Source organism: Elephantulus edwardii, unplaced genomic scaffold (genome assembly GCF_000299155.1).
Source record: "Elephantulus edwardii isolate Elephantulus edwardi_28Jun2011 unplaced genomic scaffold, EleEdw1.0 scaffold00182, whole genome shotgun sequence".
Taxonomy (NCBI): Eukaryota; Metazoa; Chordata; class Mammalia; order Macroscelidea; family Macroscelididae; genus Elephantulus; species Elephantulus edwardii.
In genome coordinates, this window is record NW_006399932.1 from 3,323,762 (window position 1) to 3,338,247 (window position 14,486).

The 14,486-nt window shown below is 39.8% G+C and overlaps 1 protein-coding gene and 1 pseudogene across 1 annotated transcript in view; one reads left to right on the forward strand and one right to left on the reverse strand.

Annotated features, from left to right (window-relative positions):
* The window catches only part of LOC102846312 (3-hydroxyisobutyrate dehydrogenase, mitochondrial-like), a 184,545-nt gene that overhangs the window by 61,400 nt on the left and 108,659 nt on the right, over nucleotides 1-14,486 (reverse strand). The window lies entirely within an intron of this gene.
* LOC102853658 lies at nucleotides 691-2,092 on the forward strand (annotated as a pseudogene).

Consider the following 14,486-nt stretch of genomic DNA (forward strand, 5'->3'; position numbering starts at 1 on the left):
AACTGCAAGTATTTTTTAATAAAAATGAAATAATAGCAAATACAGCAATAATTTTACATAGATAACATTTAAATGATAGTATTTTATATATACTGAGTTAAATAAAATAAATGGGTTCACCAGTATTTATTATTACTTTTTAAACATGGCTAAGAGCTCTGGTAGCCTAGTGGGTAAAGGTTGTGTTGCTGACCCAAAGGCAAGTGGTTCGAATCCACTAGCTGTTCCATGGGAGAATGATGGGCAATCTCATCCCATGAGATTTATAGGCTCTGAAAAGCCACCAGAGTGTTAAGTTGTGAGCGGGTTCTGACATGATGGCAATGCATGCATAAGCGAGAGAGTAGAAAATGTAAAATTATTTATGTGGCTTATATTTTTCTCAGTACTGTTCTCCAGATTGAACATAAAAGATAAGAAAAATTATAGTATCACTATAAAAGCATTTGGAGAACTAAATTTACAAGATAAAGTTTTATCCTTGATGAAAAGATTTCCTGGGAAGAATATTCCACAACCTTCCCTAATATCATAAACATTAGGGTTATAAATTATTTTCATATTCCCAGGATAAAATTATAAAGCCAGACCCTCTCGTCAGATAAGCACCTTGGAGAAAGCCCCTCTCACAGCTCAGCGACACTGTTCAGCCATCAGGGAGTTCTCCCCTGTTCTACCACGCCTGGAAAGATGAAGGAGGAGTCCAAGTCAGCGTGGAAGAACAGACGGGACGACGGCAGAGCCAAGAATATGGCTGGCAGCAGCGGCAGCACCAACATGGTATGAGTAGGAGCCAAATTCCAAGCTCAGGATTCCTGAATTTGATCCAGGTGCTCCAGAATACACAGATAAAGCACGGGAGGAGGACTTCTACAGTCTCCATACCACCCCTATGGTATCCGACATCCCAGATGCCAAGTAGGGTGAGTGTACTGCAACTGCAAAGAAAAAAACACAGGTACAATGTGGAGCATACAGTTCTGGCATAATCACAATGCTGAGAAGTCCCTCGTTGATCACCCTAATTCCACACCCTTGCCAGATAAGTGGACAGAGAGAAAAGATCCTGTTTGAACAAGCATTTAAAGTTCATGGGAAGAACTTTCTGAGTATTTGGCAAATGCTTCCAGATAAAACCATTGCAGGTCTTGTAAAATATTACTATCCTTGGGGAAAAAACTCAGTCTGGGAAGCATGTGCGTTGAAAAGCTGATCAGCTACCTAACCAACGTAACAGGGGTAACAATGATGGAAATGTCGAGAAAACAAAGCCAGTGGATGGGAATGTTTTTTGATCCTACAACAAGTCATAAAAAAGGAAAATGCTGAAAAACCTGTCGAAATTTGCAAGCCCGACCTAGGAAGGAAAGAGTGTATCAGAGCTGACAACCTCACCTTCCCTCTCCGAAGTCTAAACATCACCCCACTAATGGCACCAAGAAGATGTGGTGGGTGTCTGCTGCAGTCTCAACGCAGCCAACATCATCCTGAGGCAACTGGGCATGGAACTGATTTCTCAAAAAGGTCAGGTTTCAAAGGCTAAGCAGATAAACAATGCTCTTCAACACAAACTACAAGGTGGCACTGAAGAATCCAGATCTCCTAAGTCAGATCAGAAAACCAATGCCCCTAGGGCCCCTAGAAGCAGAAGGAGGTACTTCTCACAGTGCAAGGTGTTTGCAGATATGGTCAAGATTTTCAAGCTATTACCGTCAGTGTAACTGGTAACAAGACTGGTGAGCAAGGGAAGAACTTGGTGAACCACAGGCACCAGTTTAACTTAGAAGAGGTCTTACAGGAGGGGGAAGCAGAATGAAGAACCCAGGCTTCTCATGATGATGCTTCTACTTTGAGTGCTGGGACAAGAACTGCTTCTAACAAGCTATCAAGGAAGAGCCCAGACCAGGAGGCTCACAGCCCACAGGCTCCTCAGATTCCGCACTGGTTACCCCCGGCGTCATCATTCACTCCAACCCCTAGAGACCCCACTGCCACTCTGAACCAGCTTCCTCCACCTTCTCAGGCCACTCTGGTGCTCCTTCTCCACTCCGGCGTCAGGCGCCTTGGTTCCTCTGGCTCCCATCAACTTTAAACCGGTGTCCAGCGCCTCTCGCCTACATTGCCACTTCTGTGCCACAGCATGGACACTTAACATAGTTACCCAGTGTGGCCAACAGCCTACTAACCAGAATTCAGACAGATGGCTTCACAGGCCTCCCTTCACTCTCATTTTGAGTGGACAGAGTTGCAGGAACTCCTCACCCCTTCATAATCCAACACTTGCTTGACTGATGTGAGACTGTGAAAGAAGACTCTTCATTTTATTAAGAGAAAGGGGCTGTGGACCAGTGTGGCAGGAGACAGCACACACAGATACCTAATGAAGTCTTCTGTTGACTAGACTGAAATGTTATACAATGTTATACAACAAAAAAGCCTCCAAGTAGCCTTTTTTTTAAAAAAAAAAAAAAGACTATATATTCAGCAATGTGATCTCATAAAAGGTGAAAAAATCCAATACTTTATATACTTCGTAAGAAGTTGTTTTTGTTATTTTATCTTTGCTGTATTTCTTTTAGGAAGCTGTGGTGGCCTGGTGGATAAGGAGTTGCACTATCAACCCAAAGGCAGCCTGCTAAGCCAGCAGCAGGCATGGGTCACCCAGCCCCCACCAATTACTTTCTCCAATCTCCTTATAGTCAGGTGTTATCATATAGAAATAGTGACTCCTTAAGTTTCTTCAATTAAGGATGTTTTCTTTTTTCTTTAATTTTTTTCACAAACATCTTCCGATGCTAAGAGTGCAAAAATAAATAGCCTGCACTTCAGATTTTAAAAATTTTATTTTTAATGTTCATTCATTGTTGCAGATTTTCCTCTCTCCCCTCCCCCAGGCCACTTTGCAATGTACCTCTTTCTTTAGGTTATCATACATATAATGCCTTATATTCCTTTCAGTGTTCATTATCATTATCTATCCACTCTTTTCAACCTATATGCAGAACAGATTATCCGGGAGGCTGGGCTCTATGAGGAGAAATGTGGGGTCAAGGTTGGTGGACGATTTATCAACAATCTGCGTTATGCGGATGACACAACCCTGCTTGCTGAAACTGAAGAGGACCTGAAGCACCTGCTGCAGAGGGTCAAGGACTGCAGCCTCCAATATGGATTGAGGCTCAATGTCAAGAAGACAAAGATTCTCACCACTGGACCATTTGGCAGCATCAGGATGGATGGTGAAGAGATTGAGATTGTACACAGCTTTAGTTTGCTTGGCTCCACAGTCAACAGTCTTGGCACCAGCAGCCAGGAAATTAAAAGGCGCACTGCCATGGGAAAGTGTGCTGTTAGGGACCTCTCCAAAGTACTGAAGAGCAATGGTGTCTCTCTGGAGACTAAGGTGTGTCTGATACAGGCCATGGTCTTTGCAATCACTTGTTATGCATCAGAGAGTTGGACAATGACCAAGGAGGATAGAAGGAGAATTGATGCCTTTGAGCTGTGGTGCTGGAGAAGAGTATTGAGAATACCATGGACTGCCAGGAAAACAAACAGATTCATCCTGGAAAGGGTTAAACCAGGTGGCTCCTTGGAGGCAAGGATTCTGAGGCTCCGTCTAACATACTGTGGACATGTTGTGAGGAGAGACCAGTCCTTGGAGAAGGACATCATGCTTGGGAGCGTGGAGGGACAGCACAGGAGGGGAAGGCCCTCTATGAGGTTTATTGATTCAGTGACTGGGATAATCGGGATGGGAGTGTCAGAGACAGTGCGACTGGCACAGGACAGAGCAGAGTTTAGGGCTGTTGTACATAGGGTCGCTATGAGTCGCAAGCGACTTGACAGCACATAACAACAACAACAACAACAATTTACTCTTTTCCTATTCTCTCCCCAACCCTCCATGTCAGTCCTGTATTATAACAGTGGTGCTTTGCAGTATTTGTCCTTTTGTGACTGAGCTATTTCACTCAGCATAATGTCCTCCAGGCACCCCCAAGTTGTGTACTGTTTTACGAATTCATTGTTTTTCAATGCTGCATCGTATTCCATTGTGTGAATGGACCATAGTGTTTCTATCCATTCGCTTGTTGATAAGCACTTACTTGGGTTGCTTCCATCTCTTTGCTATTGTGAATAACGCAGTAATAAATATGGGTGGCATATGAAAAAACACCCCCAAACCAGACACTTTCCCAAACAGATTAATAACCAGAAATTTTAGCACTTGTAATCTATTTATGAAGAATCCTTAAGACTCAATAGGTTTATAATACAGGTGAGGGGCGAACACAGTACACAAATGATTATAATGTAAATATTTTCAACAGTGACAAGTGTCCTACATGTGATGGCAGGTCACAGGAAAGGTCACCTTTACCTTCTACGAGAGCTCTGGTGGCCTAGTCTGAAAGGAGTTGTGGTACTAAATCAAAACTAGTGCATCTTTGACAGTTCAAATCCACCAGTGGCTCCCTGGGAGAAAGATGAACAATCTCCTGTATAATTTCTAGCCTCAGAAAACCTGCTGGAGGGTCCATATGAACCAATTCTAACTTGATGGCAATGAGTTTTGAGTCACATAAAGAGGATACCACAGGAGGCACTTATATTGGATCTAAATGCCCTGGAAATACAACTGTTAGGTACTCACGGCCACCAAAGGGCTGGCAGTTCAAACACCTCCAATGACTCAGCAGAGAAAGTGCTGCTTCATTACAGATTTCAGCCAGAAGACACTATGGGGTTGTCATAAGTTGTAAGACATGGGGCCACTGAGACAGAATGAGGTAGACAGAACCCAAACAACAAAGTCTGACAGATGAAAAGAGAGATTAAAGTCCCAGTGAGAGAAACTCACAAACAAGAACCTGGGAGTTGGGTAAATGAGGGTAAACTTCAGACAGTGAGCTGTTACTGTTGTTAGGTGTCATCGAGTCAATTTCCATCATCATCATCACCCTATATACAACAGATCTAAACCATGGTAATCCGGCGCCATCCTCACAGTCTCCACTGTGCCCCAGCCCTACAGGTGTCCTCACCTGTTGACTGATCTCCTTGAGAGTCTTCCTCACCTTAACTGACTCTCGATTTTCCCAGCATCATGTCCTCCAGGAATTGTCCCCTCCTAACAGAATGCCCAAAGCATGGAAAGTGAAGTCTCACCATCTAAAGAGCACCCTGCACTTTCTCCAAGACAGATCTGTCTGTTCTTTTGGCACTCCACGGCATACTCTTCAACACTACCATGAATTTAGTCATCAATTCTTCTTTGGTCTTCCTTAGTCACTGTTCAACTTTCAGATGCATAGAAAGCAACTGAAAATATCGTGGCTTGGGCCACATCAGTCTTTAAACTGACAGATATCCTTGCTCTTAAACAATTAAACAAGGTCTTTGACAGCGGACTTGACCAGAGCAATATGTCATTTGATGTTTTAACTGCTGCTTCCATAAACATCATTCTAGGTCACCCCTCAAAACCAAAGCTATTGCCATCAAGTGAATATCAACTCCTACTAACTCTTCATTAGGTGGCCTAGTGACAAGAAGCTGCACTGCAATCCCCAAGGCACATGGTTCAAGGCCACCAGCTGCTCCAAGAAGAGATGGCTGGGCAAACTCCTCCACGCAATTAACTGCTTCTGAAAACCCACCGGAGGGTCAGCTATGGGTCGGTTCTGACTTTATGGTACACAACAACAACAACAGGAGGAGGAGAATGACCATCTTTTGCATTCGAACAGCCAACTATTCAATGAGCAGAACAGAGTTGAAGGCACTATGCCACCAGGACTCCTTTGTGGTAAGTACAGCCTGGCTAGATGTAAAGTATATAAGAGGAAAAAAAGTAGGAAATAACAGCGGAAAATTACACTGGATCCAGGATGTGAAGAGCCTTTCAGAGTAGACGAAGAAGATGCTGTTGGATTTGGCTAGCAACAGGAAAGGGAGAAGGTTTCCGAATTACATGGTAAATATGTGCCTTTGGCAGACTGGAGGAGACCCCAGAAAGGTGATGCAAATACAAAGTGATTGCAGCAACACAGCAGCTGGGGTGGAAAAGGCAACAAGAAGGTTGCAGCAATATGCTCTGTGTCTGCTCAAGAATGTACAGGATAGAAAATGGGAGAAGGTGCGGGCTGACTTTCACGAAGAGGGAACACATGTGCACATGCGCAGTGCTGCTCCTGTGATGAGGCCGCCTCTTAGGCAACCAGCAGAGGCTTTACGGAAGAACACAGTTCTACCCCAGAAGTAGAGAAATCTGCCTTTTCCTGCATGGATTCCAGGACGGACATGGTGAGGAGGGACATCTGCTCGCAATGCAGCAGCACCACGCCTGTTGTCTTCGGGGAGCTGACTGGCTCAGCTCAGGCCGCCGCCCTGGGCTCCTTTAAAGCATTCTGGGACATTCACCTTGACTATTCACAGAATCAAGGCCAAGATGCTCGAGAAGAAACATTCAGTCTCTGCGGAAATAAAGTGTTGGACTCACGTTTAAATGGAAAAGGAATGTTAACATGGGAGACAGAAAATGAGCATGAGAGAAATCAAAGATGAAACTGGTTTTAGGACAAAAGAGAAGAAATTGTTCATATCATTACACCTGCGTTCACTTAAATGCAACTTTTATTTACAATGAAACTTTATTTTCCAAAGAACTTCTGTCCCGTCAAGAGGGTGGAGGTAGTAACAAAGTCAATTATGTCCCATAATTAGTAATTAAGATGAAATAACAAAGCCTTTGGCAATGTACTACTCTAATGATGAAGGGCCAGCATCTGAGAAATGTAATAGTACATTAGCATAACCACATATGCAAAATACATAGAAACACTGCCACAGTTAACTTGTCACTGAGTGATTAAATATGAATTCATAATTAGAAAAATCCACACTAACTTACTGGCTTTTCAGACTGTTCTGGTTCATTAAGAGTTGATTACTAAACAGTGACCTCTAGTGGCCCATATTTTCTAATGTTACATTGTTTCTCTTGAATCAGCACAGATTTTGAAGAATCTATACACCCTAAGAAAAGTAATTCTTTTGAAGACATTGGTATTTATGCTTCTTTTACAGAGAAAGATTACTTTTTCTTATTCCTCTCCATTAAAATACACTCTGTATGACAAATACAAAATAATAAAAAGGTTTCCTGCTTCTGACAAACATCACACACACATTAACAAATTCTGACTGAGATTTTGTGAGACACTCTGAGCTCGGAGTATTTTATAGATACTTAGAATCTGAATCCATACTATTCTATCAGAAATGAAACCAAAATAATATGACAGTCATGCTATACAGAATATGATGAAAACACGATTTCATCTTAAACTGTGATAACAGTAATTTCCGATTATTTGTATACTAAACTGCTTAGGTATATCTTAAAAGTCAATTGACTAGCAACTGTGAAAATTGTTCTGTCTGGTGTTTTTTTGAAAATTTTTAAAAAGGTATCTCATTTCTTAAGTGTTCCTTGAAGATTTTTTTTTTTTACCAATATAGATCATTCTCAAGAAATTTACTTTTATACAAAAAATTTACAAGCATCACCTCTCCATTAAAATGGAGATACATGGCTTTAAAAAGTATCCAAAGGCTTAAAGTAGAACATCAAATAAAAATTAAATTGGGGGGAATTGGTACAACAATGAAAGATTTTTTTTTTCCAAACAGAAAAGCGAACAGAGGGGAAACGAGGAAAATGTGCAACAACGAATGAATGGAAATTAAAAAAAACAAACAAAAAAGAATAAAAAAAAATTCCAACCAAGCATAACTTGATACCTAGGTATGCACATTATTAAAATCAGGTGCCAGAAGGGCACACGATTTGAAGAGAAGACTTTGAATATTTTGTGAAGAGGATTATGCATCCTTGGACCCTCCCAAATCAGGCAAACTATCTTCGCTGCTGCTCTGAGCAGTGGCAATGCTATAAACTCCTTTTGAGAACGTGATTAAATTAATCCCCAATAAATTTGAGATGTAAGCAAAAAAAACCCCATATATGCTTCATCTTAATTTCTATATACTTTCAACAGAACACATTGGTGTAGGATGCCAGTTGTTTTCCGTGGTGATTTAATACAGTAGGTGGATAATGAGTTGCACCTTCTGCAACAGCTGAATCACCATTTAATGCTATTATCAACAGTTCACGACCCACCAGCAAGAAATGTCAACCTGATTAATCTAAACACCGCTGACCTCAAAAAGAAAGAAAAAAGAAACACAACTTATTTCTCACAGTAGAAGGCTGCTATTAGCATCTTTTGTTCTTCAGTTTTTAAATCGGAAGTTAAGCAAATCTTTGGATTAAAAAAATATTCCAAGAGAATTTCAGTGTCCTAATTTTGCTAAGGGGGCGTGAACAGATTTGAAAATGGTAAAACTGAATGTATTACTAAACTGTAAACATTAATTACAACTAAGGGAATAATTTTCAAAGATACAGGTCATAAATTTGGCATGTTTTTAAGAATGTGGGGGGTTTAGAATGTGGTTTTTCTAGACAGCATTGTAAATTAGGGTTATGATAAAATATTTTGTTAAAATGCTCATTGTTAAACTCTTATAGGTTTCAAAAATAACTAGAGATTTGATTTGAAGAAATCTAAAAACACAGATTGTGGAATTCCGTATTTCCTCCCAAGAGCACAAGTACTAGAAGCATTGTTTTCTCAGTGTAACTGGAGTATATCCACTTGCAGCTGTTTTACACAATGAGCCATTTTGGATGGGATGGAAACCTGAAAGCCTGACAGTTCAGAAGAGATTTTTAAAATGTTGCAGTTTTAAGATTCCGATGAAGTAATGGAAAATCAAACATCAAGTTTCAAAAGGACTTATTAGATCACAAATTGGACAGCTGATTTTATACTAAAAATAGAACCAAATTTTCTTCACTGCAGTAAGTCAAGTTTTCAACATCTACAAAAAGAGAGTTCAACCTCAGCTTCCTCACACCAGACTAAGGCCAAGACGCTAAGCAAAGTGTTTAAAACAGACAAAAGTAAAAATTCTCTGCAAGTGAGTGTCAATTTTTTTTTAAAGAGGCCTAAAGGCGGCCCTTTAATCACAATTAGATATTCAGGCAAGATCCAGAGTGAGGAACAATCTGCAATGCAACTCGCCTGGACTCTTCAAAACACGGAAACATCATGAAAAACTTGTTGAAAAAGGAGGACCTGCAATTAACTGCTCCAGGTTAAAGAAGGCTGAGGAAATATGACAACCAAGTATAGCAGATGAATCTTCATTAGAGACCTAGATTTAAGAAAGAAAAAATAGAAATCCCAGCTATTTGGCAAACAGAGAAAAATTAAATATAGATGATGTATTGTTGTTGTTAAGTGCCCTTTGAGTTGGAATCCACTCAGACCTGATCCTCCAGCAGGTTTTCAGAGGCTGTAAACTGCACACGAGGAGACTAATATATCTTTCTACTGTGAAGTAGCCGGTGGATTCAAACTGCCTACCTTTGAGTTGGCAGCGCAACTCCCTACCCACTAGACTAGCTTATTACAAGATATTACTAAATCAAGGTAGAAGTTCTCGGTTATGCTAATAACTCTGGCATTTGCTCTTAGGAGATAACAAGCTGAAAGTGTTTAAAGATAAAAAGTAAAAAAGAAAAGTGTCTATGTGTACAAATATAGAGACAGACAGAGACACAGGCAGCATACAGACATGGGGAAAAGTTAATTAGTAAACCCAGTTGAAACCCTTTCAACTTTTCTGGAAGTTTGACATTTTTTAAAAAGACAGGAGGATGGGGGAGGTGGGTACAGCTGATCATGATCAAGTTTTTCTTCAATGTTTGTTTAACACAGACCTTTTATTACCAAGAAATAATTCCCCACTATTTCAAATTATAAACATGTAAAAATGATTACAATTAATAACTCAACATTTTTCTAAAAATAGACACTATTTCATATTAATCTTTACAAATGGAAGACAGAATAAAAATGCAACTGTTTTAGATAAATCACTCAGCAGATGTACATATACTTTCACATCCCATTGTTGGATGCGTATTCTTGTATCTGGGAGCTCTGGTGATCTGGTGGGTATGGAATTGTGCTGTCAACCCAAAAGTAGGTGGTTCAAATCCACCAACTGCTCCATATGAGAAATATGAGTAATCTCCTCTTGTATGACTTACAGCCTTTTAAAACAACAAAAAACCAAAATAAAACAAAAAACCAAACCCACGGGAAGGAAGGTCAGCTGTGATTCAGCTTGATGACACCTAACACTTTTATATCAAAACCTTAAGATGAGTAAGTATATAATATAAAATACAAACAATAAAAGCAACACAAGTTCTTAATGCCATGCCATTTTAGCCAACTGGCAAGCTGCCATCCCAGAGACTCCTGGGGAAAGCTGAATATGTGCAATATGACTAGGACAGTCCCAGGTCCTTATCCATGGACTAACCATCTTTGCTACTGTATCTCAGTTTTAATTTTTTCTTTAAAAATAACTTTTTTCTTTCATGAAGAGTCTGTTTGACGTGAAGAATATCTATTCCTAGATTAGAAATGTTAATCCCATTAGCCATTGAAAAGACAGCTATTATTCTTATTTTTTTAAAGAGATTTATTTACTATCAGTCCTTGACTTGAAACAGGATTGATTATATTCTATGAACTGTAGTCAGTGGATAGACTGACTACAGTTCTTTCTCATTCCTTTCCTCACCATCTTCCTTCCATACTTCTAGAAACTGCAAAGTAGATTTTTTTAAAACAAAGTTTGTTTGAAATTGCAGTGAAAATATAGGTAAAGTAATATGTACCAATTCAATATTTATCACATGCATGAGTGATTACATTCACCACTGTGTGCAACTATCACCACTATCAGTTTCCAAATTGTTCCATAAACAGAAATTTAGTTCCCCTAGTGGTAAGTGGCTACACTGCCAATACAAAGGAACAGTGTTCAAATCCACCAGTAGCTCCATGGGAGAAAGATGGGCAATCTTCTCTCATGTGATTTACAGTCTCTGATCAGCTATGGGCCCTTCTGGCCCAGCAATATCCAAGAACTACACAGCAACAACACTCACTACCTCCCTTTTGTCCTTTGAAATACTAAAAACTTTGCTCACAACACATTTACCTATTCTAGATATTTCAATAGGGAGCGCTCGTGGCCTAGTGGCTAGGGAATTGAGCTGCCAACCCAAAAGTACGTGGTTCAAATTAATCAATTTCTCCTTTGGAGAAAGATGGGCAGTCTCTTCCCGTGTGATTTCTAGCCTCTGAAAACCTCCTCTTGGAGGGTCACCTATGAGTTTGTTCCAAAGTGACAGCAATGAGTTGGGTTTTTTAAAAAAAAATAAATAATACTTCATACCAGTAGAATATTTGCTCTTTTGTAATTCAGTGTGGATTCAAGATTCACCCACATGGTGGACTTCATCTTCCTTTATGGCTAAGGAATAAGCCATTGCATGCCTATAGTGTATTTTGTTTATCTCTTCATCTGTTATTGGACATTTTCTACCTTTGAGCTATTGTGAATGGTGCTGCAATGAAAAGTGTTGTTGTTGTTATGTGCCATCGAGTCATTTGCGACTCATAGCGACCCGATGTACAAGAGCCCTAAAAGCCATTCTATCCTGTGCCAACCTCGCTGCCTCAAACACACTCATTCCCACCACTCCACTCACAGAATTGATCCATCTCATCAAGGGTCTTCCTCTTCTGCGCCGTCTCTCCACTCTCCCAAACATGATGTCCCTCCCCAAGGACCAGTCCCTCCTTGAAACATGCCCAAAGTACGTCAGACGAAGCTTCAGAATCCTTGACTCCAGGGAGCATTCTGGCTTCACCCTCTCCAGGACAAACCTGCTTGTTCTTCTAGCAGTCCATGGTATATTCAACACTCTTCTCCAGCAGCACAGCTCAAAGGCATCAATCCTCTTTCTATCATCCCTATTTACTGTCCAACTCTCCGATACATAGCATGTAATTGCAAAGACTATAGCCTGTACATGCTTCTTTTTGTATTCTTTGTACAAAGACTTTTTTCCCCTAATACTGTCCTAATACTAATGCTATACTTCAAGAAATTCAAGAGATATTTTTGTGTTTCTGTAGAAAGCCAGGCCAAATCTTTCCTTACACTAGAAAAATGATGTTATTTTAAAATCTATTTTATGATTCATCAACAACCTTCGTTATACAGATGACACAATCCTGCTTGCTGAAACTGAGGAGGACCTGAAGCACTTGCTACTAAAGGTCAAGGACTGCAATATGAATTAAAGCTCAACATCAAGAAAACAAATATTCTCACCACCGGGCTGATTGGCAGCATTATGATAGATGGTGAAGAGATGGAGATTGTTAACAGTTTCCGTTTGCTTGGTTCCACAATCAACACTCTTGGTACCAGCAGCCAGGAAATCAAGAGATGAATTTCATTGGGAAATCAGCTGTCAGGCACCTTTCCAGAGAATTGAAGAGCAACGATGCCAAGCTGGAGACTAAGGTGTGCCTGAATTGTGTGTTATGCAACAGAGAGCTGGACAATGACTAGGAATGATAGAAAGAGAATTGATGCCTTTGAGCTGTGGTGCTGGAGAAAAGTGTCAGCTGGAGAAGAGTGTTGGATTTACCATGAACAGCTAGGAAAACAAACAGGTTCGTCCTGGAGAGGGCGAAACCGGGCTGCTCCTTTGAGGCAAGGATTCTAAAGCTTTGTCTGACATACTTTGGACATGTTACAAGGAGGGACCAGTCCTTGGAGAGAAACATCATGTTTGGGAGGATGGACAGTGCAAGAGGGAAAAACCCTAAATGAAATAGATCAATCCAGTGATTGTGGTAATGGGAGTAGGTGTGTCAGAGACAATGAGTTTGGTACAGGTTAGAGCAGGGTTTAAGGCTCTTATACATAAGGTCGCTAAGAGTCACAAGTGACTTGACAGCATATAACAAGAACAACAACAATTTTATGTGTTATGTTTCCCAGGTTGTAATCACAAACCCAGTTTTTAAGAAGTAATATGTGCCTATATGTCTAAATAAAAAACTGAAAAGATAATTAGATAGGACAGCACTGATCCACATATAAACAGAATCTCTTCAGACTCATTGTTTCTAAATGTTTCAGGATCTCTTTTTTTATTGTATCTTCTAAAAGGGCAGGAAATGAAAAAGGAAAGATTTTAACCCCAGAATAGAGTTAAGTAGCTGTATCTTAGGTTAAAAAAAAAAGGATACTTTACATTATTACACTGTTGGTAATTCTGTCCCTCCACTTTTACAATGAGCTCTGTACTCTACATATGTCTTCTTTCTCTAGCAATAGCTTCCCAAGTAAATGACTAACTACACTAATGGTATTTGATCTACAGCAGCTACCAAAGCACTGGGCACAAAAATGACCTAGCTGAGTTCCACTTTAGGGCTTTTATACACATAAAAACTCCATAGGGAACCATTTCCCCACAAAACACAAGTCAACCTACCTAGGCATCTTTAACCATATACTATTCAACTTACATTAGAAAGAAAACCTGGTGGCAGGCCCACAATGTTTATAGAATATAAAGTCATACAGTTGACAAAAGTCATGAAAATCCACATTGCATATATCCCATTTAAATCATAGTACATAGATGTTGCACGTGTACGTTTTCAAAACATCAAGTTGCTCAAAATAATCACATTTCTGCAAATTAAAATTCAAATAAAATATAGAACCACATTAAAATGTACTTTGCTACAACTTTACATGAGGTAAAGATATCAATAGCACACACACATTTCTCTGATTCTGATGAGAAATGCAACAAATTATACTGAGTCCATAAAAGGCATTTCTCAGCATGTCTCACCATGCCAAAAATAAAAAATAAACCAAAATCACCATACTAAAACGAGATGAGCTAAAGCGGCAGAGTGGGCATTTGGACCCAAATCTGAGCAGCAGTGTTGATGTTTCACTTTGGATGGATCCATTCCATTCACTGGTAATGACATTGCCAATGAAGTTGTCCATTTGAAAAGAGAAGCATCCCAATCTGAAGACATGGGGTTCAAATCTACAAGATGCTCTTTGGAGAAAGATGGTCAATCTCCTTCCAGGTGATTTACATTCTTCGAAAACCTGCTAGAGAGTGAGTTATGAATTGGTTCTGAACGAGTGATAAAGAAAATCCAGACAAATGCGATTGTGCATAAGAGTCTTCAAAAAACTGCTAAGATAACAGAAGTAAATTATTAGAGGATTAACAATATTGTTTAATGAATATAATTTGCCTATATATATATCTAGGTTCTTCAGTTCCTTGAGCTTAACTGAAGAACAGATTCAAACCTAGAGTTGCTGTAATCAAGGATGCTTCGGGCAGAATATTAAATGATCCAGGAAGTATTAAAAGAAGATGGAAGGAATATACTGAGTCATTATATAGAAAGGAATTGGCAGATACAGAG